Below are 24,220 nucleotides of genomic sequence, written 5' to 3'. Positions count from 1 at the left end.
CAATTCTAATATCATGAAAGGTGAATAACTGTTTTCTTTAAAAGACACTAAAAAAGACATCATTTAGTAAATGTTGGGATAAGTGGTATTATTTTGCAATGCTATTAAATAAACAGACATTTTTCCTTCAGAAACATTTTCTAAATCAGAAAGGAAACAAGTATATACCTCAGCCGTCATCTGCAATTTGTTGACAATTATCTGAAAGAAGTAATTTAATAGATTGACCCTGGATGTGGAATTTCTCACCAACTTGTGTAGTGGCATTTAGGAATTTTGGTGTTGGTATTTCGCTTCCTTAATTTAAAAAGCATATTTGTCTATTTATACTGTAACATCATGTATTATCAATACTGAATGTGTTTGTCCCCAATTGTAAAGCGCTACGGAATTTGCTGACACTATATAAATAAATGTTGTTGATGATGATGATGATGATGTATTGGGAGTGATGTAGAGTGATTGCTATGCCTGTTTGGGTAGCGTATCTTGCATGAAGTGTTCTGTGGGTGCCCAGAAAGTGGACGAATGCATAAGCGCCTATGTAAATTTGTATGATTCTGGCACTCACTCCCGCTTGCATCTGGAGAGATGGTGCAGGAAAAGGCTTCTTACATAGCCCGAATACAGTAAGATCATGGTCATGAAATTGCAAAAAACGTAGACCAGGTTACAAATGCTTATGCGTCTGCCAAGCCATATTATTTGTGAATGGGCAAAGGCAGTTGCAAATAGCGGGTGATGTTGATGACAGTCGCCATGCCAGTCCAACTGTGAAATTATCCAGGGGGCTCTAGGAATGCTGAGATACCAGGCAGGCCATAAGTTTTTACTAAATCTACCTAATAGTGAATACAATGTATTACAAGTGGCTTGTGTGAGGTAAATAGCATATACATGGCTGGCTTTTGGGGAGATCCCACTGCACAGTGCCCAAGGAACACCTCAAAAGACCATAGGGTACTGCTCAAACTACGGACCCTAGTAATGATAAATGCACCACTGTGGCTTCCCTTTAAGCATTGCAATGTCATTTCATCTCTTACACTTAGGACCTCATTTAGAGTTGGACGCAAAGTCTGTTTAAGAAGTGTAGGAGTGGGAGGGTGTTATGAGTGTCAAGCAACCCCAGTTGCGTCCCACTCTTAATACCCTATGGAGCTGCGAGCAGTTCCTGCAGCTAGCTAACACTTGCGCCACCTAATTCCTGACGCACAGCTTTAGCCCTGTTTTAACGTGTGTTGCGTCTGCGCCTCACTGCGACTAGGATGTATTTACATGGTCACGCCTTCACAATTCCGCGTTCCTCCCATTCTCTCGTAGTGAGTCGCAAGCTGTCGCAAGTGTTAATTGCGTCCAAGATGCAGTCAGAGTTGGTGCTTTCTGCACATGCGTGGTAGTGTTTTTATGGTTAGATGCGCCTAAAACGGACTTTGCGTCTGACTCTAAATGAGGTCCTTAAACTGGAAACAGTGGCTCTGCTTTCTGGGGGAGAGGAACAGCTGCCTGGCCTGTCTGGAAGATGAGGCCAGCAGACTGCTGGCGAGGGGAGAGAACCAGCGGTAGAGAGAACAAGAGACAGGAGGAGTTCCATACATTTTATCAATACACTCCATTAATACAATGCATTTCATTGCGGTTAGTGGTAAGACCCAGGGCTTGCTGAGACCAGTAGTGCACCAGCGGAAAAAAAAGATATCATTTTTTGTTCAAGCACTGGATTACAGAGGAATTAGAGGATGAGTAAATATTCTGTTTGGCACAAATTCATGCACCATGCATCATATTTACTTTTCTACGTAAATATAAAAAAATCACTATATATATATATATATATATATATATATATATATATATAGGGATTGGCACCTACCATTTACACTATATTCCTATTCAGCAATCAATAATTTATCAAACAGACTCAATGGAGGAAGAACTTTTATTTGCTGAATCACTTAAAAATAGCTTGATATTTATTGAGGGTTTATTTTCATGGGCTGTTTGAGCATCATAACATCATTATTGTCATAAATTTGGGGTGACAGTGACACCCTGTGTAATATTCAGGCTGCTTTTGGAGGCGTTCTTAATAAGGTTTTCATTCATAAGTTGTACATTATTATGCAAATTGACGTGAGTCTCACCTATTATTTATTCATGAGTTTATAGTGCATTCAATATATTTTAAGAGGCATTCTTGCATTCATTGTCAGGCATTTCTTGTAATATATTATATAATGTATAATGTATTATTCATGGCACTGATTTTCCCATATATACTCTATACATAAATATGGATTTTTTCTTCTTTTTTTTTGTGCTTAAACACATCTCATCCTGTTCCTATTTCTCCATAATTCTCTTTAATGAATTAAGTGAACACAAAAGCTTGCAAGCAGAATTCAAATCAGCATGCAAATTTTTCTCACATTCTTTAAAAGAATACCAAGAGCTTTTCTACAGCAAGAAGAAAGTGTTAATGAATGGCAGCTCATCAGAAGCTCTTCACACTGCAAGTATACAAATGCAGAATGGCAAATCTCACTTGCAGCTGACACACAAAGGCAAAATCAGCAGACTGTGAGATCCCACTGATCACGCACACTATGGGGGAGATGTATTCACTAATCATTGCTATTTAAAGGGAAAATAAAGCTATTCTATTTTCATACTATAGATTTTTTCCACATTAATGGAACTGAAAGACAAAATTTGAGCTTTGCGTTTCACTGCAAATGCGCAGACCGGCTCACGCATACGTACGTGTCCAAAGACAGGACCAATGAAGCAGCAAGTTAACTCTTACAGATTCAAGCCAGTATTATCAATATTTTTAAGAAAATCTTAAAACAATCAGTGATTTTTTTTCTCTCTGCAATATGTGGTGAGAATGCTGTGATCGGGGTTCTAATGATAACTATTCAGTTATTGACGATATTTATATAGCACATACACATTACAAAAGGGGTTTACAGAGAATATTTAATTATTCACATTGGTCCCTGTCCCAGTGGAGCTTACAATCTATATTCTCAATTACACACACACTAAAACTAGGTACACACTACACAGTTTTCATCCAATAAATCAGCCGACATCCGACCGCTCGTTCTAAAGTCGGGTCAGTGTGTGCAGTGAGACGATGGTCGAAAATCTGTCCAAATGGACGATTGTCGCCTCATTTGGTTGGTCGTACCGTCTAATATTTTCGTTCCAATCTCGTTTCCGTTGTGTAGTGTGTATAAACTGCCGACCGATCCACAACAGTGAGTACGAAATTACATTGCTCACGACAACATGGCTGTAAAAAGTCGCTAAAGGGACGTCCGCTCTTCCCTTTATCGTCTTAAACAAGGCTAGTGTGTATGCAGTCCATGGACAGAGCGATCGGAACATCGATCGCATGTAAAATCGCTCGACATAAAAAGTTGGTGGAAAATTCTGTAGTGTGTACCCAGCTTAAGGATAATTTCAACAAGCCAGTTCACCTACCAGTATGTCTTTGGACTGTGGGAAGAAACCAGAGAACCCAGAAGAAACACACACAAACAGAGGTAAAAGATCAAACTCCACACATATAGGGCCCTGCTTGGAATCAAACCTATGACCCCAGTACTATGAGGAAGCAATGGTAACCAATACCATAGTACCAATAAATGATACTGTTAGTCAATTATAGAAAATAGGATTATTGTGAGGGACAAATAATTTCAAGGACAAATTTAATTTAAAAAGTTTTCTCTTCCATATTATTTTCATATTTACTAATTCGTGCTTTCTGATTTGAGACTTGACTATACACTGGCTTGTTCAGGGTCAATAGGGGGAATTCAATTGACCGCAAGATATTTTTCATTAATTTATTTTAACGCTGTTTTTTTTTTTATCATTTTCGAGCGGGTTAACTTTACCCGTGATTCAATTCCATTTTTAACTCTCCGTTTTTTTTTTTTATAAAACGGTTCTCTCGCACTCCAGTCGAAGGTCTATTGAAAGTATAAGGTGGGTGAGAGCCCACTGCGTTGTAAGCTACTCAATTGTTTTTTAACATGGCGCGTTAAACAGGCCAATATGCTGTTTTATGTCGCACCTCTTTGGGGTGTGCTAAAAACAAAAAACCTAAGAAAGCTATTTGAAATCATGTAATAATGAAAAAAAAAAGATAAACAATGTTTATCAGTAATGCATAACATGAAAAAGTTGATTTTATTTAAAAAAAATTATGAAAAAAAACATAAAAATAAATAAATCACTAATTAAATATATTTATGAATGTTTTGTGTACAAGAATGTATGTACTAATGTGTTTTGACATGGTATAGATGATTCTATAGTAAAAAAGTAATGAAATAAAAAAATATGCTAAAGAAAGTACTGTAATGTAGATATTATCAAAATAATGGTTGTGTAATGCAATCTAATGTATGAAAATGTATTCCAATCCTTTTTTTGGTTATAAATGACCGTGTTAAACACTCCCCTTCACTCCCCTAAAAACTCGCAAACACCAATGATTAACGCGCAGGGGCAGCGTTACCTCTTTTTCAATTAAATTGCACAAGTTTTAACGCTGTGTTAACTAAAAATGGTTGCTATAGCAGTTAAAAACGCGTGTGGGATTTTTTTTTTTTTTAACGCTACAGGAAAAAACAACAACTCGCGGTCTATTAAATTCCCCAATCAGATTCTATCTGTCATTTTGTAGAATGCACTAAATAAATGAAAGTTAGAATGCGATTGGTTGCTATAGGCAACATCTCCACTTTTTAAAACCTGCAGTTTAGTAAATATACCCCAAAGTATTTATTAAAAATGCTGTAGTGGAAGTTCTACTTGGCATGATGGGGCAGATGGGACTGATAGTGAGCCAAGTCCAAAACTGTTTTGTTTAACTTGCAGAGAAATAACTTAATTTAGAATAAAATGCATTTCTGGGGCCCTAAGGTTAACATAAACTGGATTTGAGTATCCTGTATATTAAGATATGTGCAGCTCGAAATACACCATCAATAATCATCATCAACTTGGTGTTGATGACTGGCGAATCTATTGCATAAAGTAAATATATAATTAAAACAAAATCTTCACTCTAACAAACTGAAACCAGAGCTAGTTACGTTGGGCTGATAAACGCTAATGTGGAGGACAAATCATACTTGCCTACATTTGAGACTTCCCCTATGTGGTCCAAAATTAATTAATATTTAAGTAAACAGGAAAATATAGAAAGACTTTTAAAACTAAAAGCTAGGATTGTTAATACAAATATAAAATAAGACTTGTAAAATAAATACATACCTATAAAAGCACAATATGTAAAGTGATGAAGAGGTGAATTATTAGTTAAACCACTTTGTCTAAATCCCACTTAATTTAATTAACACTTAATTAGAGCATAAACAAACAGCTACATTCAAGTCACACTAAACAGCAAATCACAGTGGTGAAAATGTCCCAGCAAAATGTATCATGTGAAATGCTAATGAGTAGTCAAAAGGAAAATGTTGTATCAAAGTAACAATTGTTAGTATAGTTAACTCCTCCTCATCCTAACCACTACAATAATAAATAAATCCCTCTATTGGAAACCCTGATATCTTTAGATATGACTCCACCAGAGGCCCACCTTGGTATATTCTCCAGAATGCAAATCTGATTAGGACTTTAGCTCAATTCTCAAAGGAGCTGATTGAACATGGCATGTGTAGATTTGTACATAGATGTGGTTTTACTAACTTTAGTAAATTTCCCTAAACATTCTTTTTAAATCAAGCATCACACATGGAGCAAGGTTAATTAACCGGTATGTTAGAGTGAAGAGTAAACCAACTCTCTGCTGATTTAGTTGATTCCAACACAAGAAATGTTCTGAAATACATGGCCCTACTCACCTCTATATAAAGATTTAAACTAGCCACATATGCTAAGATATCACTAGTGGTGGATTATAATAGGGGTGGAATTGCTACATGTTTCTTTATTTTTTGTAACTATTTTTTTTATAAAATGTTGATTGGCATGTGGGTGGAGGCTAGGGCTCTGGTCTGGTTGTCTCTGGCCTAAAGCATTGGCATTGCAATTCTTCCTGGTGGATGGCTCCCCAGGAATTAGTCACAGTATTAATTGTCCTGTTGCTAACAGCTGGGATCAGCCCCCCGCCTGCTCTGACTCACTCAGCTCCCTTTCTGCAAGCCTAGACCTAGCCAGTCAGGACAGGGGCTGATCCACTCCTACTTCATGATGGTCCAGCTGGCTCCCCTTCATCTCTCTTCTCTGCGTAGGCTAGATTCTCCGTCATGCTTCAACACACATGGGGCTGATGCCAGCTCCTCAAATTTGCACAGAGCATGCAGAAAGCTGACAGAGAAGTCTGGCACCCACAGCATTCATGCTCTGCAAATGTGTGGTGGTGGGGTATTATTATAATGTAGTGGTAAGTATTAATGTAATGTAGTAGGGCTATTAATGTAATGTGGAGGCTATTCATGCAGGAGTTATATGTGACAAGGGGGGATAGGGGGAATAATGTGACCGATGACAGAAGCGCAGGACCACACAAGTCTCAACTACATGTCAAGCGGACATTATATGGCAGATATATGCCACATAATGTATGCTTGACGTGTAGTTGAGACTTGCAAGTGGGGTGAGAGCCCATGGTATAAAACCAATCTTAATTTACTACTGGACATCACAGCCTGATAGCACAGCCTGTATGCCCCCTCCTCTCAAATGACCATAATGCCAGATACTTATCCTACCAAAGTCAATAGGATCATAATTTGGTATGGTGGAAAATGTGGTTGGAATATAACTGCTATCTACCTGTGTGTGACCCACATGACTTGACCACCTATATGTGTGGTCAAAATTTATTTTGTAGATCAATTCTTGGATCGAGCAGCAGGATTGCCCTGTGTTTGGGTACTCTTTGTCTGAAAATGGAGTTATAATGTTGTTGAAAAATAAACATGATGACTTCTATAAATTTACATCAGATTATGATTTCCAAGAATGTAGTAGATCTAGAAAAAGATAATTCAAAGCATCTTCTGTTCCAGGATGAGATGCATGGTAGTGTGTTTATCTATGGGGCTTGTTTGGATTGTGATTCCTAGAATTGTTTATAGTTACACAGAGTGTGCATATACATTGCAGCCTTAGGGTCAAAGAAGAAGCTGTAGGTCATTTATCCCAATCACAGTTCACTGACTTTTTGAATGTAATACTTTGTGTTTAAGTCTTGATCCTCTCCATCAGATAGATGCACCAGAATAGACAGCAGAAACAATGGAGCAATGAACTCATTATTATAATGTTTATTCAGCCTTCTCCCCATATGGCAGGACAAAATTAACCATTTCACTGCGACAGTGCTCAGTCCATGAATTAAAGCCAGAAAGTGGTCTTATTATTTTTATTTTAGTATTACTATTTTTTATATAGTGGACCATGCTAAATGATACAGTGACATTGGAGGTAGCCCAGACCAAACAAGCCGACGATAATTGTGATACACATTTAAAATAATAAACACACATTCACAGAATACCACCAGACCACCACATTGCTGCGATATTAGACATGCACTATCTATAGAAATAACATCCACTCTGTTGTCTTCTTAAATGAAAACTAGAGCAAAATGACAAGTTGCCCTACAATTTATATTACATTAAAATTGAAATAATTACAAATAAGTGTAAAGATTATGTACTTCCTCAAAAAAGGATTTGAAAGATTCTGATCCAATTTTAGTAATTGTACTAATTTGCACCAATGATGTCTTTCTGCTTTACCCAACAGTAAGTCCTATTGTATGATTGCTAAAAAAATAAAGCCACTCAGATCTGAAAAATGTAGCAAGTTACAGGAAAACCGCTGAGACCTAGCTTACTGACAACAGTACATACTGTGTGACTAAAAACAATAGGCTTGATTCAGAGTGAATCACACTCCCGGTTGTCTAATGTATGTTTACGTTTATTAGCACAACGCATGCTCAGAAAATGAATGTACAGAACTGCGGCTATGCTGACACTTTTTGGCACTTGCAAATTCTTACACCCAAAAAAGCCCGAAGGGGGAGGGGAGGGCTGTTCTAATATAGGCAATGCACTGTAAGAGTGTGTACGAGCAATTGCGTTCACATGCAGATGGGGATGTAGTCACAGATGCGACTGAAATAAAGGTTTTGCAGGTGGTCAGGGGCAGTGGTGGATCAAGATCACCCCCCCCCTTTAGCAGGGGCAGGCTGCTTGCTGCCACACATTATGTACATGTGCCTTATGGCTGAAAGGCAGGAAGAGAATCTTGGCCGGCTACTCCGATTGTGTTTAAAAGGATAAGGTCCGAACTTGGGCAGGAGTAGGTGAAAGTGGTGGATGATGATGATGATTATGATGATGAACATCCAAACTAGTGAACTGCTTGTAATTAGAGGCTTGCTAATTGAGACTTTAATAGTCACTTGGCCATAGATTAGGATTTGCTCAACGTGCAGTAGGACAGATATTTTTTGTATGCATGGTGAGAAGTTGTTCCTGCTATAATAGATAGATTATTCAAGTTTAAATGATGATTCATCTGCTACCCATTCAGACCTGGACACATCTTCAACTCTGAATATGACGTAGATACACAATTACTTCCGTGCTAATTTTTAAAACACAAGAACAGTAAGGTTAATCTATGAAGTGGGGAACAAAATACCCCCCTGCAGAGCGTTTTAATTTACATACATGAGCCATGTTTTTCTCATTGTGCACACATACATAGACAGAAGCCCAATAGATGGACAAGCACATGCGGCTTTCTGGAATTGCCTCCAGAAGAGCACTCCACTCCTACTTTTGTTTATTTCAGGGTCTGTCAAAAATATGCTTGTTTCTGCCTCTTGGTAGCCTCCCTGAATGGTTTTCTACTTGTCCTGTCATCATGATTTTGAATTTGATTGGTTAATTCATAGCAAAGTTACAACCCCATTATGAAAAGCTGTGCTTACTTATTAAACCTTAATATTGTAGTGGGGGGAGGGGGGGGGCGGCGTGGGGGTAATTTTTTTCCCTAAACGTTGTTTATTTCTTTTTCACTTGAATTTTGCTGGTTGCATGGTCGCATTAGAGGTGGAAAAAAGTCTTGCATGATTTATCTTGATTTCTGCCTTTACATCACAAACATCAGTAGGGTGTGTAGACTTTTTATATCCACTGTAAGTGAAGTGGCCTGCACTCAACCCGAAACACCCTGATCTACCCAGTTCCTCCCATCAGAAGCTGCCCTATTGACAAGCAAGTTCATAGGCTTCCTATAAAATCTGATTAACTTGAGTAAAAAATAGGTGCATGAAGTTGCATTTTTGCCCTGCAGACCCGGGGGCTGATTCATTAAGGATCCTAACTTAAGAAACTTCTTATTTCAGTCTCCTGGACAAAACCATGTTACAATGCAAGGGGTGCAAATTAGTATTCTGTTAAATACTGACTGTTTTTTCATGTAGCACACAAATATCAACTTTAAATTTCAGTGTACAAATAAGCTATCAAGTATTTGTGTGCTACATGAAAAAACAGTCAGTATTTAACTTATGTGCAAAACAGAATACTAATTTGCACCCCTTGCATTGTAACATGGTTTTGTCCAGGAGACTGAAATAAGAAGTTTCTTAAGTTAAGATCCTTAATGAATCAGGCCCCTGCATTTTATGTACATTCATAAATGGTCTCCACTGCTCAAAAAACATTCAAACTCACAATAGCAAACAGAGTAGATCCTAATATATTGCCAATTTTAAGAGTAAGATCAGGGATGCACAGAATGTTGTAACAGAAACAGTACTGCTGCTTCACTACATTTTGCAATAACAAAAACATGGGACTATGTATTTATATATTTATATTTTACAGTGCACCTTTTTTCACACGTTTCTTAATTAGCAGAGTGTGATAATATATTCCTGCTGTGCGACTTCCCTTCAAGTCAATGAAGATTTATCAAATGGAAAAAAGTTACATCTATCCTCAAATGTCCTATTAAATATGCTGTTAATCACAGTTTGTGGCAAGATGGCCTTACCCGCATACTACAAGAAATTTATAGCCTGTCAGAGGCCCTCTCTTGTCAGGAAGAATGCTTAAAAATTGCCCTATAGCAGTATATGTATTTGTTTTACACACTGAATTATACCACATGCAGTGGTTTCCCTGAAAATAGCTCTGATGCCCCAAAGACCGTGAGCTGTGGATATTGTTATTTACTTTCAGCCTGGCCACTGCCGACCACTACATTGTGCAGTATGAAGAGACTAATACCAACTGGAAGTTCTAGATGGTCCAGAGTCCTAACCAGCACAAAAAGCGCAGAATAGGCTAAAATCAGAGAGGGAACCACCCTCATCGTTATTAAGAGTAATTAAGATACTTTATGAAACAATATCAATGCCCATGTGTAAGCCCTTATCTCCCAACTTTAGGGCGCCATCCACAGCAGGAGACTCAGGCAATCTAGCGGCTGTACCCAAGCTTTAAATCTTTTGGCGAAAACTACTAATGCAACCGGTCCACAGTCTTGCATCCCCTTCCCTCCTGGCACCCAACAGCACGGGAACAGCAGTAGACTTAAAAGTTAGTGCCAGAGAGCAAACAGGATGCCTGGGTGACAGGACTGGCTGGTAAAAGCAGTTTCTGCTGAACTTTCTGAAAAAGTAATCACAGCTCAGAGAAGACTGCACATCCAGCGCTACTGAAACCTCATTCCATGGGTATTGATCTTACATTCTCCTACCGAAAGCGGGGTAACATTAGAGCTTGACCACTGCTTTGCTGGCAGCAGGAACCATCATCGGGATCGTTGTAGCTCCAGGGTTGTGGCTGTGTATTGTATATAGTATTTATTCCTTGGGTGTGTTATCTCGTGCAATGCGGTAATATATAATTAGAACAGAATTATAGTCACTTTTGTGAGTTTGTTTATTAATAAAAAGCTGTGCTTTGGTTCAAGACATTTGGCTTATGTGAAGATTGTGCCCATGTTAGTGACACCGGCTAAAGAGGGGAAAGCATGGGCATAGAGGCTGGAGGAAATCCTGTAATCTGACACAATTATACATGTATTTGTTCCCATCATAATAACAAATTATGGGGCACATTTATCAATATTCACATAAAGTGAAAAGTAGTTTTCAATCCTTATCGCAATGATAAGGATTGAACTATTTCTCACATTTATGTACAGCCCTGCACAGAAACAGCAGTTCCGAAAAACTGCTGTTTCTGTGATGTAAAAAATCATACTTACCCCCCTCTTCGGAAGCGCTGTCTCCGGGTCTTCTCCTCGTTCTTTTCATTCTTCAATTGTGCATGTCCAGTTCCAAGAACTGTACATGCGCACAAAGATCCCCTCTCTGTCTCTGCAACTATCGTTGCAGAGAGAGAGCGCTGAGTGACAGGGAGGGATCATGTGATCCCTCCACACATGCGCTGTCCAGCTCTGCTCTTCGGAGCTGAGCTGACAGCATTGGATTTCTTCAATTCTGATAATGTACGCCAGCTTCAGCTGGCGTACATTAACATAACAAGTTCCCGAACATAACAAGTTCCCGAAAAAAAGGACTTTCGGGACTTGTTAGATTGCGGCCAGAGCAGTCACCACACTGTTGTATGGTGACTGCTCGCAAAAGCTATAAGGAGTGCAAGGCAGCAGATATCCATGATGCAAATAAATTGAGTAGGAGACATCGTGGACTAATTTACACGGTAAGTGCACGATAGTGCACTACCGTTATTTCTTAAATATACCCCTATATTACAACAAATGTGCTGCCTAAATCCGTTGCTGTGGAAATGTTAATCAGATAGCCTGTCCCTTGAGAGAGGCAGGGATCCTGAAGATATATACAAGTGACTCTATATGAAACTCCATATACAGATGCAAAGGAAGTGAAAAGGGAAATTGTGTCCAAATATGCCCGTGGGAATCTTATAGATGAGCTTGAGCTAAATGTCTGATGAGGGATCTGTAACTAAATGTCCCAACAATAAAATCCTACCATCGCCATAAACCAAAACTCACTGGATTACAACCAGTAGGCTGTATATGGCTGAATAAAATAAATGATAATAGCAGTTAATACTTTTGAGGACTATAGAAGATCATGTAGATTATGTAGTAGTATTCATTAGTTCTAAATAGTACTAAATAGTTCTAGTTGTCAAAATTGTAAACCAGTTTCCAGGGACACTTTGCTGTCTGGTGGACGCATCTAAGGCAAACATGATTGATGGTGTCTAAATGGATCATTATGTGGTATATTCACAAGCATGATGTTTACTGAACTTGATTATAATGTAATTGCTTTTTAAATCCTCCAAATCATTAAATATTACCTTACATAGACATCACCAAGGAAAAAATTCTAAGAATAAATATTTAATTTACTTGCACCATGTTTTTGTTTTTAATTTTGTTTAAAAAATGTGTATGCATCAATATAAACAATGAGGCTTACATGCCTCAAAACAAAAAGAAAAGTATCTAAATAAAAAGAGCAAATCCCTATATCTATAATTACCTTAACAATAGTTGCATAATGTCTATTAAGTAATATTATTGACTTCTGTTTTTAAGGTGTCACAGTGCTCCACAGCATCGGACAGTGGGGAAAACAGAGCATACATAGAACAAAGGCATACAAGGTAGACAAAATACATGCAGACATGAAAACAAAGTGTATGGAGGTTTCTGTTGATGAGAGACAGCCTAATGCCCTAATATCCTTAACACTACAATTTAGAGGTTTCATGACATTTCTCTAATCATTGTATGCATCCAATATTCTTTCTTACACATAGGGGTAAATGTATCAAGCTGTGATTTTCTGGCAGGTTTGAAAAGTAGAGATGTTGCCTATAGCAACCAATCAGAATCTAGCTGTCATTTTGTAGACTATACTAAACAAATGTCACCTATAATCTGATTGGTTATTATAAGCAACATCTCCACTTTTCAAACTCACTCGCAGCTTGATACATTTACCCCATAGTGTCTTAGCAAGTACAGACCAAGTCATAAAATGCATGTGAAAATAGAAAAGTATTATTATACCTATTGCAGTGTGCAGTTGACTCAGTGTCCATACATCCACTATGCTGGATAGTAATACCAAAACAGTATCTATCAATACATCCTTCCATCATTATTATCATCAATTATTTACATAGCACCATCAATTCCGCAACGCTGTACAGAGAATATTTCTCACTCATATCAGTCCCTATTCGATTGGAGCTTACAGTCTAAATTCCCTAACACACACACACAGACACACACACATACACACACACACACAGACACACAGACACACGCACACACACACACACACACACACACACACACACACACACACACACACAGAATAGGCTACTACTACATACTACTACTTTATGTTACCTGTCCAAGGATCAAAAGCATCAGATGAAGGATCCTGCTCTGTGCTTCCCACCGCATATGGTGACTGAGCCCACCTGGACCAAATAGTATCATACAGTACCATTAACTAGTGCTTCCCACTCCTGGAAGTGTGGACCATCTGAAACCTTCCATGCTCTCGATATGCTCACCTTAGCCAGTACAGGCAAAGGTATTATATCTGGCCAGGTCATTTTGTAGAATGTACTAAATAAATGATAACCAGAATCTGATTGGTGGCTATAGGCAACATCTCCACTTTTTCAAACCCTCAGCTTGATAAATATACCCCCAGGTCTCCTTATACATTGTGTCACAGCACACTAATAAATTCTGTATTTTGGGTAGTTCCCACAGATGGCACTAGAATGGCCTAATTTCTCCACCACATTTAGGACAATTTGGTCTTTGTCCTCTGCAAACTGCATTAATCTTATGGGTGTAAAATATACCTTATGCAAAATACAACTGGATCTGCTGTTTCCAAAACACCTGACATGGTATGAATATAGGGACATGTTTAAGTGCATATAGGGATTTAGGCTGCACAATAATTTTAATTAAATTAACTCTGCACGTCACTGAGAGGAGTACATTTTTCTAGTGTGAATTCTGATCTTTAAAAATTCCATTAGATGATGAATATTCAGCTGAATGCATTCTGACATGTTATTAGACATTTAAACCTGGAAGGACACTGCAGGGCGAGCTGATGTGAGTCTGTATGCAGACAGTATGTTTTCATTGTAAATATATTGGATTTATCGTAACACCAGAAAAATAGCCAAACCTGTCCACTAACTATGTTTTGTTTGCTGTAACTCTGATGTCATATTCTTGAGCTTTGCTAAAGATTCTCCTCAATTCGGGAACAATAACAACATAGTTCAAGTGATCCCCAGGAAAACCTTAAAGTGCACATATCAGTAAACATGTAGTAATAATAATAGTAGTATTCATTTTGCAGTTCAAATGGATTGCAAGTGTGAAATGGCAAGAGAGTTTAAAATAGCCTTAGAAATAGTAGCCTTACAGATCTAGGGGTAAATGTATGAAGCTCCGGGTACTTCAACACCCGCGAGTTCGGCGTCTTCAGCGCTTAAATTTAAAGCGGCACTGCCTTGTAAAGGAAAACTTCCCTTTACAAGGCAGCGCCGCTTTAAATTTAAGCGCTGAAGACGCCGAACTCGCGGGTGTTGAAGAACCCGGAGCTTCATACATTTACCCCCTACTGTACTGTGCACCTAAACAAAAGCAACTTCTTGCCTTAAGTTGCTAAACCATTGTTTAAACAGTGTTTACACATACAGCACCAGGCGACTAGACTAATGTAGCTTCCCTTACTCCTGGACCTCCTGTAATAACACTTAGGGGCATATTTAACAATAACCGCATTTTCATTCCTTATCGCAATGATAAAGAATAAAATATTGTGACCAATTACAGGGGCGCACGGAAGATTGTCGGGGGAGGGGGGGGGGTTTCTCCCCGCCGACCCCAAAAAAAAACCCGAGAGAGAGCTGCTGCGCATGCGCCCGCGCATGCGCAGCAGCTCCATTTTGCCAGCGCTGTCCTATACAGCAGCCGCGGCGCTGTCTATGAAGCGTCTGTGGCGGTGCTGTATACAATACAGCACCGCCGCGGACGCTTCTTTGACAGCGCCACGGCTGCTGTATAGGACAGTGGCCACTTAGTTAGCGCAGTGGGGGGGGTTCTAGAGACTCAGAAACCCCCCCTGCGTGCGCCACTGAATTTTTAAAAGTGTTCTGCTGGAACAGCAGTCATGATAAATTACTATGCCAGCGAACACCTATCTCCTCTATGGTCACTATCACACCTTTACCATAGTAACCAGATAGGGTTTAACAGCCATCTGAACATCGGGCACAAGTTCCGCAAATCTTTGACTTTTGGAATTTGGTAAATTACGCTAAATAGCAGAACCCTATGGGGACTGCTTTTGTGTATGATAACAGTGGGACCAAAGCAGATATCAGAGCTATCTGCTGTGATTCTTTCGTTATAAATAGCTGGGATTCCTAATATTGCAGTAGTCCCCGGTCTATCTTCTTGAATAGGCCCCATAATTACAAGGTAAGGCTTGGATAATCAACAATTTGGCAGGGGCTGATGGAATTATTGGTTATACATTTTGATGTTAGCGGTGTTGGGTGGATGTGAAGCAACAGATTATTTTAACTTAACCAGGTTGCTGGTTTATTTGAACTTGATAACAAACAGATTATGCAAGTACTCACAGTTGAATGTATAACCATTGTAGTACAGCGGCAAATAGGTGTACAGTCTTGTATGCAGTATATACAGATGCAGGTTATTGTAATGGTACTTAGTCTCTGAACGCCCATTCAGGATAATATCACTGTTGTGGGCACAGACTCTAGTTATAGGGTTAGGAGACCCTCCAGTCACTTTCTGTTAGGTATCTGGGGTTTCTACAGTTTAACTGACACGCAGCTATCATCATCAGCAGTAGCAGCAGCTATTTATATAGCGCTACTTACTCTGCAGCGCTGTACAGAGAAGTCACATCAGTACCTGCCCCATTGGAGCTTACAGTCTAAATTCCCTAACACACACACCGAGAGTGACTAAGGTCTATTTAATATAGGGATGTGCACCGGCGACTTTTGAGGTCTCGTGTTTTGTGTTTTGGATCCGGATTTTCGTTATTTTTGGGGTTCGGATTTGTCTCGCAAAACACTTGACGAAAGGTCTCGGTTCGGATTTAAGGTTTTGGATTCGGATTTTTTTTGAAAAAAACATAAAAAGTGTAAAAATCAAGTTTTTGGGCTTATTTTCACTCCTAGGCTATTATTAACCTCAATAACATTCAATAACAAGCATTTCCACTAATTTACAGTGTATTCTGAACACCTCACAATATAGTTATTAGTCCAAAACGTTGCAACAAGGTATCTTTCTTGACTGCGTAGAGGAGTGGGTCACCACAATATATATTAAAAACCCTGAACTTTTATGATTCGCACCAATAAATGTACCTGGACTGCGTAGAGGAGTGGGTCACCACAATATATATTAAAAACCCTGAACTTTTATGAATCGCACCAATAAATGTACCTGGACTGCGTAGAGGAGTGGGTCACCACAATATATATTAAAAACCCTGAACTTTTATGATTCGCACCAATAAATGTACCTGGACTGCCTAGAGGAGTGGGTCACCACAATATATATTAAAAACCCTGAACTTTTATGAATCGCACCAATAAATGTACCTGGACTGCGTAGAGGAGTGGGTCACCACAATATATATAATAAGAAAACCATCAACTTGTTTGATTCGCACCAATAAATGTACCTGGACTGCGTAGAGGAGTGGGTCACCACAATATATTAAAAACCCTGAACTTTTATGAATCGCACCAATAAATGTACCTGGACTGCGTAGAGGAGTGGGTCACCACAAAATATATTAAAAACCCTGAAATTTTATGATTCGCACCAATAAATGTACCTGGACTGCCTAGAGGAGTGGGTCACCACAATATATATTAAAAACCCTGAACTTTTATGAATCGCACCAATAAATGTACCTGGACTACGTAGAGGAGTGGGTCACCACAATATATATAATAAGAAAACCATCAACTTGTTTGATTCGCACCAATAAATGTACCTGCACTGCGTAGAGGAGTGGGTCACCACAATATATTAAAAACCCTGAACTTTTATGAATCGCACCAATAAATGTACCTGGACTGCGTAGAGGAGTGGGTCACCACAATATATTAAAAACCCTGAACTTTTATGAATCGCACCAATAAATGTACCTGGACTGCCTAGAGGAGTGGGTCACCACAATATATATAATAAGAAAACCATCAACTTGTTTGATTCGCACCAATAAATGTACCTGGACTGCGTAGAGGAGTGGGTCACCACAATATATTAAAAACCCTGAACTTTTATGAATCGCACCAATAAATGTACCTGGACTGCGTAGAGGAGTGGGTCACCACAATATATTAAAAACCCTGAACTTTTATGAATCGCACCAATAAATGTACCTGGACTGCGTAGAGGAGTGGGTCACCACAATATATTAAAAACCCTGAACTTTTATGAATCGCACCAATAAATGTACCTGGACTGCCTAGAGGAGTGGGCACTGGGCACCACAATAAAATATATAAAAAACCTTCAACAGGTCTGCATTACACTACACATACGGCTGCTCCTCCATCCTCTCCATCATATACATGTTGGAGTTTTAGCGTGTGACAACCTCTTGTTTTTGCTAATGTCAGTGCATTTTGAATATTTTTCAATTTGCCCCACACCACTGAATGTACTTTATCTATGATACGCATCTATCTATCTTGACTGCGTAGTGTGGTGGCCCCGGTACACAATTTGGTACCGAGGCCACAATATAATTAAAAAACCCTCCACGTGTCAGAATTCCACCAAACAAGTATCTGGACTGCGTAGTGGGGTGGCCCCGGTACCCAATTTGATACCGGGGCCACAATACCTCCTCCAAACATGGTACAGACAATTTGTCATTGAGATCCCATCAAGTATGTTAAAGACAGACAGGGTCGAAGTGTTATTGGTTGACTTTGTAAACCAAAAAACTGTCCCTGTTGCACATAGTCGTGCAATGAAGACTGACTTTTTCATTTAAAGGCACCATCTTTCAAGTGTAGTGTTTGTAAGTCTAAGTCATATTATACTTTTGGTAAAATTGGTTTATTTTGTTCCTCTTTATGGTAACTACTAATAGAATTAAAGTATTAAATAGAAGCGGCAGTTCCTCTTTATGGTAATTAGTAATAGAATTAAAGTATTAAATAGAATTAAAGTATGAAATAGAATTAAAGTATTAAATAGAATTAAAGTATGAAATAGAATTAAAGTATTAAATAGAATTAAAGTATTAAATAGAGTGGTATAGAGTTGTAGTGTGGTATAGATAGAGTGGTCCCCACAATATAATAATAAAACCCTCAACTGGTCTGAATTCCACCAAACAAGTATCTGGACTGCGTAGTGTGGTGGCCCCGGTACACAATTTGGTACCGAGGCCACAATATAATTAAAAAATTGGGCATCAACTGTCACCGTTGTTTAATATCTGATACACCTAAATATGGACTGCACAGTGGAGTGGCCCCGGTAGTAAATTTGGTGCCGGGGCCACAATACCTCCTCCAACTTCCAAGTGTAGTGTTTATAAAGACAGACAGCGTCGAAGTGTTATTAGTTGACTTTCTTAACCCTAAAATTGTCCCTGTTGCAAATATTCGTGCAATGGACAGTTACTTTTTTATTGAAAGACTCAAGCTTTCAAGTGTAGTGTTTATAAAATATAAACAACAATACAGTAGTTTTAGAGCACGTCAATACCTCTTGTTTTAAATTATGACACGGCATTTTACTTTTGGTTTAATTTCTTGAATTTTTTTAAATTTGGTTTTACTTTTTGAACATGGCAAACGACTGTTGATTGGTCATATAATGCAAAAAAAAAAGTTCCAAGATGGAATTGTCCTTGGGCCCTCACACCCACCCTTATGTTGTTGAAATAGGACATGCACACTTTAACAAACCAATCATTTCAGCGACAGGGCCTACCAAACAACTTTGGCTGAAATGATTGGTTTGTTTGGGCCCCCACACCAAAAAAGCTATTCATCTCTCCCTGTACAGACTAAACAGGCTCTACTGAGGCAAGATGTCGTCCTCATCCTCAACCTCTGATTCCTCTCCCCCTACAGTGTGTACTTCCTCCTCATCACACATTATCAATTCGTCCCCGCTGGACTCCACAACCACAGGTCCCTCTGTAGTATCTGGAGGGCAGTGCTGTACTTCATTGAGGAATTGATTATTCATTTTTTATAAACATCATTTTTTCAACGTTGTGAGGAAGCAACCTCCTTCGCCGCTCACTGACCAGGTTCCCCGCTGCACTAAAAACTCTTTCCGAGTACACACTGGAGGGGGGACAACTCAGGTAAAATAGAGCCAGTTTGTACAGGGGCTTCCAAACTGCCTTTTTTTCCTGCCAGTAACAATATGGACTGTCTGACATGTCTACTTGGATGGTGTCAGCAAAGTAATCATCCACAATTTTTTCTATTGTGACAGCATCCAATGCAGCGAGAGTAGACATGTCTGCAATGGTTGGCAGGTCCTTCAGTCCGGACCAGATGTTATCAGCATCCCCGCCAGTGCCTCTTTTGGGAAAACTGAGCTTTTTCCTCGCAGCCATAGATGTGGAAGAAAATGAGGGTGGAGCTGTTGGCATGTCACGGTCCTCTTCAGAGGACAATCTCCTGACCAGCAGCTCTTTGCACCGCTGTAGACTTGTGTCTGCCGGAAACAGAGACACAACATACGCTTTAAACCGAGGATCGAGCACGGTGGCCAGAATGTATTCCTCTGACTTTAAAAGAGTGACTACCCTCGGATCCTGGCAAAGCGTACGAAGGGCTACATCCACAAGAGCTACATGCTTGGTGTAATCGTAATGGCTTACCAGCTCCTCCCTCACTTTCTCCAGCTGCTTCTGCAACAGCCTGATCAGGGGAATGACCTGACTCAAGCTGGCAGTGTCGGAACTGACTTCTCGTGTGGCAAGTTCAAATGGCTGCAGAACCTTGCACAACACGGAAATCAGTCTCCACTGCGCTTGACTGAGGCGCATCCCCACTCCTTTGCCTATGTCGTAGGTGGCTGTGTAGGCCTGAATGGCCTTTTGCTGCTCCTCCATCCTCTGCAGCATATAGAGGGTGGAGTTCCAGCGCGTCACAACCTCTTGTTTGAGGTGATGGCAGGGCAGGTTCATGCTTTGTTGATGTGCCTCTAGTCTGCGGTAGGCACTGGCTGAATGCCGAAAGTGTCCAGCAATTTTGCGCGCCACCGCAAGCATCTCCTGCACACCCCTGTCACTCTTGAGGTAATGCTGCACCACCAAATTAATGGTGTGGGCAAAACATGGGACGTGCTGGAAATTGCCCATATTTAATGCCCGCACAATGTTACTGGCATTGTCTGACACAACAAATCCCCATGAGAGTCTAAGTGGGGTAAGCCACTGGGAGATAATTTCCCTCATTTTCTCTAATATGTTGTCAGCGTTGTGCCTCTTATTAAAGCCTGTAATACACAATGTTGCCTGCCTTTGCACGAGCCGCCATTTTGTAGTTGCTGCTACTGATGCAGCTGTTGCTGCGGAAGGGGATGCATCTACCCAGTGGGCTGTCACAGTCATATAGTCCTTCGTTTGCCCAGAACCACTTGTCCACATGTCCGTGGTTAAGTGGACAGTGGGTACAACCGCATTTTTAAGAGCACTGAGGACACTTGATCGTACTTCTCTGTACATTTTTGGTATCGCCTGCCTAGTGAAGTGGAATCTCGACGGGATTTGGTACCGGGGACACAATACCTCCATCAACCCTCTAAATCCCACTCCACTGATGGCGGACACCGGGCGCACGTCTAACACCAACATTGCAGTTACAGCCGCAGTTATACGCTTTGCAATAGGGTGACTACTATCGTATTTTGTGGTCATGGCAAACGACTGTTGGACGGTCAATTGTTTTGTGAAAGACTTAGCGGTCTTACGACTTCCCCTCTGGGAAGATGACCGACTAACAGCAGCAACAGCAGCAGTGGCAGTAGTAGGCGTACCGCTGCAGGATTCCTCGGATGAATCCCGTATTGAGGAGGACTCAGTCTGGCTGCTGACTTGGGCTGCAGGACTGAATCTGATGGAGATTGTGGAGGAAGTTGACGAGGAGGGTGTTGCTGGTGTGTATCCAACTGGACCACGGGATTTAGGTGTCCCTGTACCGATGAGGGTCCTAGCCCCAGTTCCTGAACTAACCACTGAACTATGAAGGTTATTCAGGTGACGTATAAGGGAGGATGTTCCTAGGTGGGCAAGATCCTTACCCCTGCTTATTTGAGCTTTACATAAGCTACATATGGCCATACATTGGTTGTCTGGATTTGGATAAAAATAACTCCAGACCGAAGAGGTGCATTTTTTGGTCTTTTGACCAGGCATGACGATGGGCTTTTTCATCCCATGGACATCAGCTGTTTCCCCCCCTGGTGCCTCATTTACAATAACCACATCACCATCCTCATCATCAAGTTCCTCCACAGCGCCAGCTACATCATCAATAGCCTCCTCCCGAGCCACCTCTTCCCGTACAGTGATGGGAAGGTCAGGCTTGACAACCACCAACATCCTTGGACTCGACTTGTGGATTTGTGATAATTTCTCTTTAGAAGGCAGAGTTGTTTGCTGTTTTGTTGCTGACAGCATAACTCTCTTCAATTTTTTGTAGGGGGGGGGGAGGTGGAGGAGGGCTAAGATCCGTGGGTGAAGCTGAACCACTAGGCCAGGGCCTAAGCCGTTCCTTGCCACTCCGTGTCGTAAATGGCATATTGGCAACTTTACGTTTCTCCTCAGATGATTTTAAGTTTCTCTTTTTGCTACTTTTTCTTAACTTGGGCTTTTTGGATTTTACATGCCCGGTACTACGAGATTGGGCATCGGGCTTGGAAGTTGATGGCATTTCATCGTCTATGTCATGACTAGTGGCAGCAGCTTCAGCATTAGGAGGAAGTGGGTCTTGATCTTTCCCTACTTTATCCTCCAAATTTTTGGTCTCCATTATATGTAGCACAAGATACTGCAGAATGTGTGAACTTGGTAATATTGCAGTACCAATGGACTTATACTGCTGTATTGGTTTTGCAAATTTGGTTATAATTATTATATTTTTTTTTTTTTTTAATTTTTTATTTTTTTTTACTTTTTTTTTATTTTTTAAAAACTTGGGAATAATGGGGAAATAACTATGCCCTTAGAAGCACAGAGCACAGGACACAGCACCACTGGACTGAACAGGACACGGCACAGGACCCAGCAGCACTACGGAACTCAGCAGGACAGAGCACAGGACACAGCACCACTGGACTGATACTGCAGAATGTGTGAACTTTGTAATATTGCAGTACCAATGGACTTATACTGCTGTATTGGTTTTGCAAATTTGGTTATAATTATTATATATTTTTTTTTTTTACTTTTTTTTTATTTTTTAAAAACTTGGGAATAATGGGGAAATAACTATGCCCTTAGAAGCACAGAGCACAGGACACAGCACCACTGGACTGAACAGGACACGGCACAGGACCCAGCAGCACTACGGAACTCAGCTGGACAGAGCACAGGACACAGCACCACTGGACTGATACTGCAGAATGTGTGAACTTTGTAATATTGCAGTACCAATGGACTTATACTGCTGGATTGGTTTTGCAAATTTGGTTATAATTATTATATATTTTTATTTTTTTTTAAATTTTTTATTTTTTTTTACTTTTTTTTTATTTTTAAAAAACTTGGGAATAATGGGGAAATAACTATGCCCTTAGAAGCACAGAGCACAGGACACAGCACCACTGGACTGAACAGGACACGGCACAGGACCCAGCAGCACTACGGAACTCAGCAGGACAGAGCACAGGACACAGCAGCACCACTTGACTGATACTGCAGAATGTGTGAACTTTGTAATATTGCAGTACCAATGGACTTATACTGCTGGATTGGTTTTGCAAATTTGGTTATAATTATATATATTTTTTTTTTAATTTTTAATTGTAATTTTTTTTTTACTTTTTTTTATTTTTTAAAAGCTTGGGAATAATGGGGAAATAACTATGCCCTTAGAAGCACAGAGCACAGGACACAGCACCACTGGACTGAACAGGACACGGCACAGGACCCAGCAGCACTACGGAACTCAGCAGGACAGAGCACAGGACACAGCACCACTGGACTGATACTGCAGAATGTGTAAACTTTGTAATATTGCAGTACCACTGGACTTTTACTGCTGAATGTGTGAACTTGGTAATATTGCAGTACCAATGGGCATATACTGCAGGATTGGTTGTGCAAATTTTGTGGTAATTAAAAAAAAATAAAGTAGTTTTTGGTATTTTTTTAAAAAACTTTTTTTTATTTTTTTAAACACAGGGGAATATTGGGGAAATAACTATGCCCAGGACACAGCACCACTGGACTGATACTGCAGAACACAGCACAGCACAGCACAGCACAGCACAGCACAGCACAGAACTAAACAGCACAGCACAGAACTAAACAGCACAGCACGAGATCTACCAGGACAGAGGACCACCTAACACACCCTCCCTCTACCCTGATCAATGCCCGAGTGAAGATGGCGGCGACTAGCGGGGAATTTATAGGATCCGAGTATCGCGAGATCCGACAATGGGATTATGAGTCAGAGCCTCAGTTTCAGATTTGAATTTGGCGCCAATACCCGGATCTGTCTCGGATCCGACTCGGATCCGCAACGTTCGGGTGGGCTCGGATTTCATAAATCCGAGTGCGCTCATCCCTAATTTAATAGCAGCCAATTAGCCTATTAGTATGTTTTTTGAGAGAACATACAAACACCACATAGATAAGGCCCTGTTTGGGAATGGAACTTATGACCCTGGTGCTATGAGGCAGAAGTGCTAACCAATAAACCACTGTGCTATTAGAGCTTTGTCTGTCTCATGCACAGTATAATGGAAGACTCAACACTTAAACCGAACTTCCGGTTTTAGACATTGCAGTCCTGCCTCAATTCCTCCTACACTAGTACTCCCATTCTAACAGGAATTTATTGAAATAAAGCAGTATGATATAATTACCATGTGTCAGATG

Source organism: Mixophyes fleayi, chromosome 6 (genome assembly GCF_038048845.1).
Source record: "Mixophyes fleayi isolate aMixFle1 chromosome 6, aMixFle1.hap1, whole genome shotgun sequence".
NCBI lineage: Eukaryota > Metazoa > Chordata > Amphibia > Anura > Limnodynastidae > Mixophyes > Mixophyes fleayi.
The sequence above is the reverse complement of the archived record's forward strand: the minus strand, read 5'-3'. Positions refer to the sequence as shown.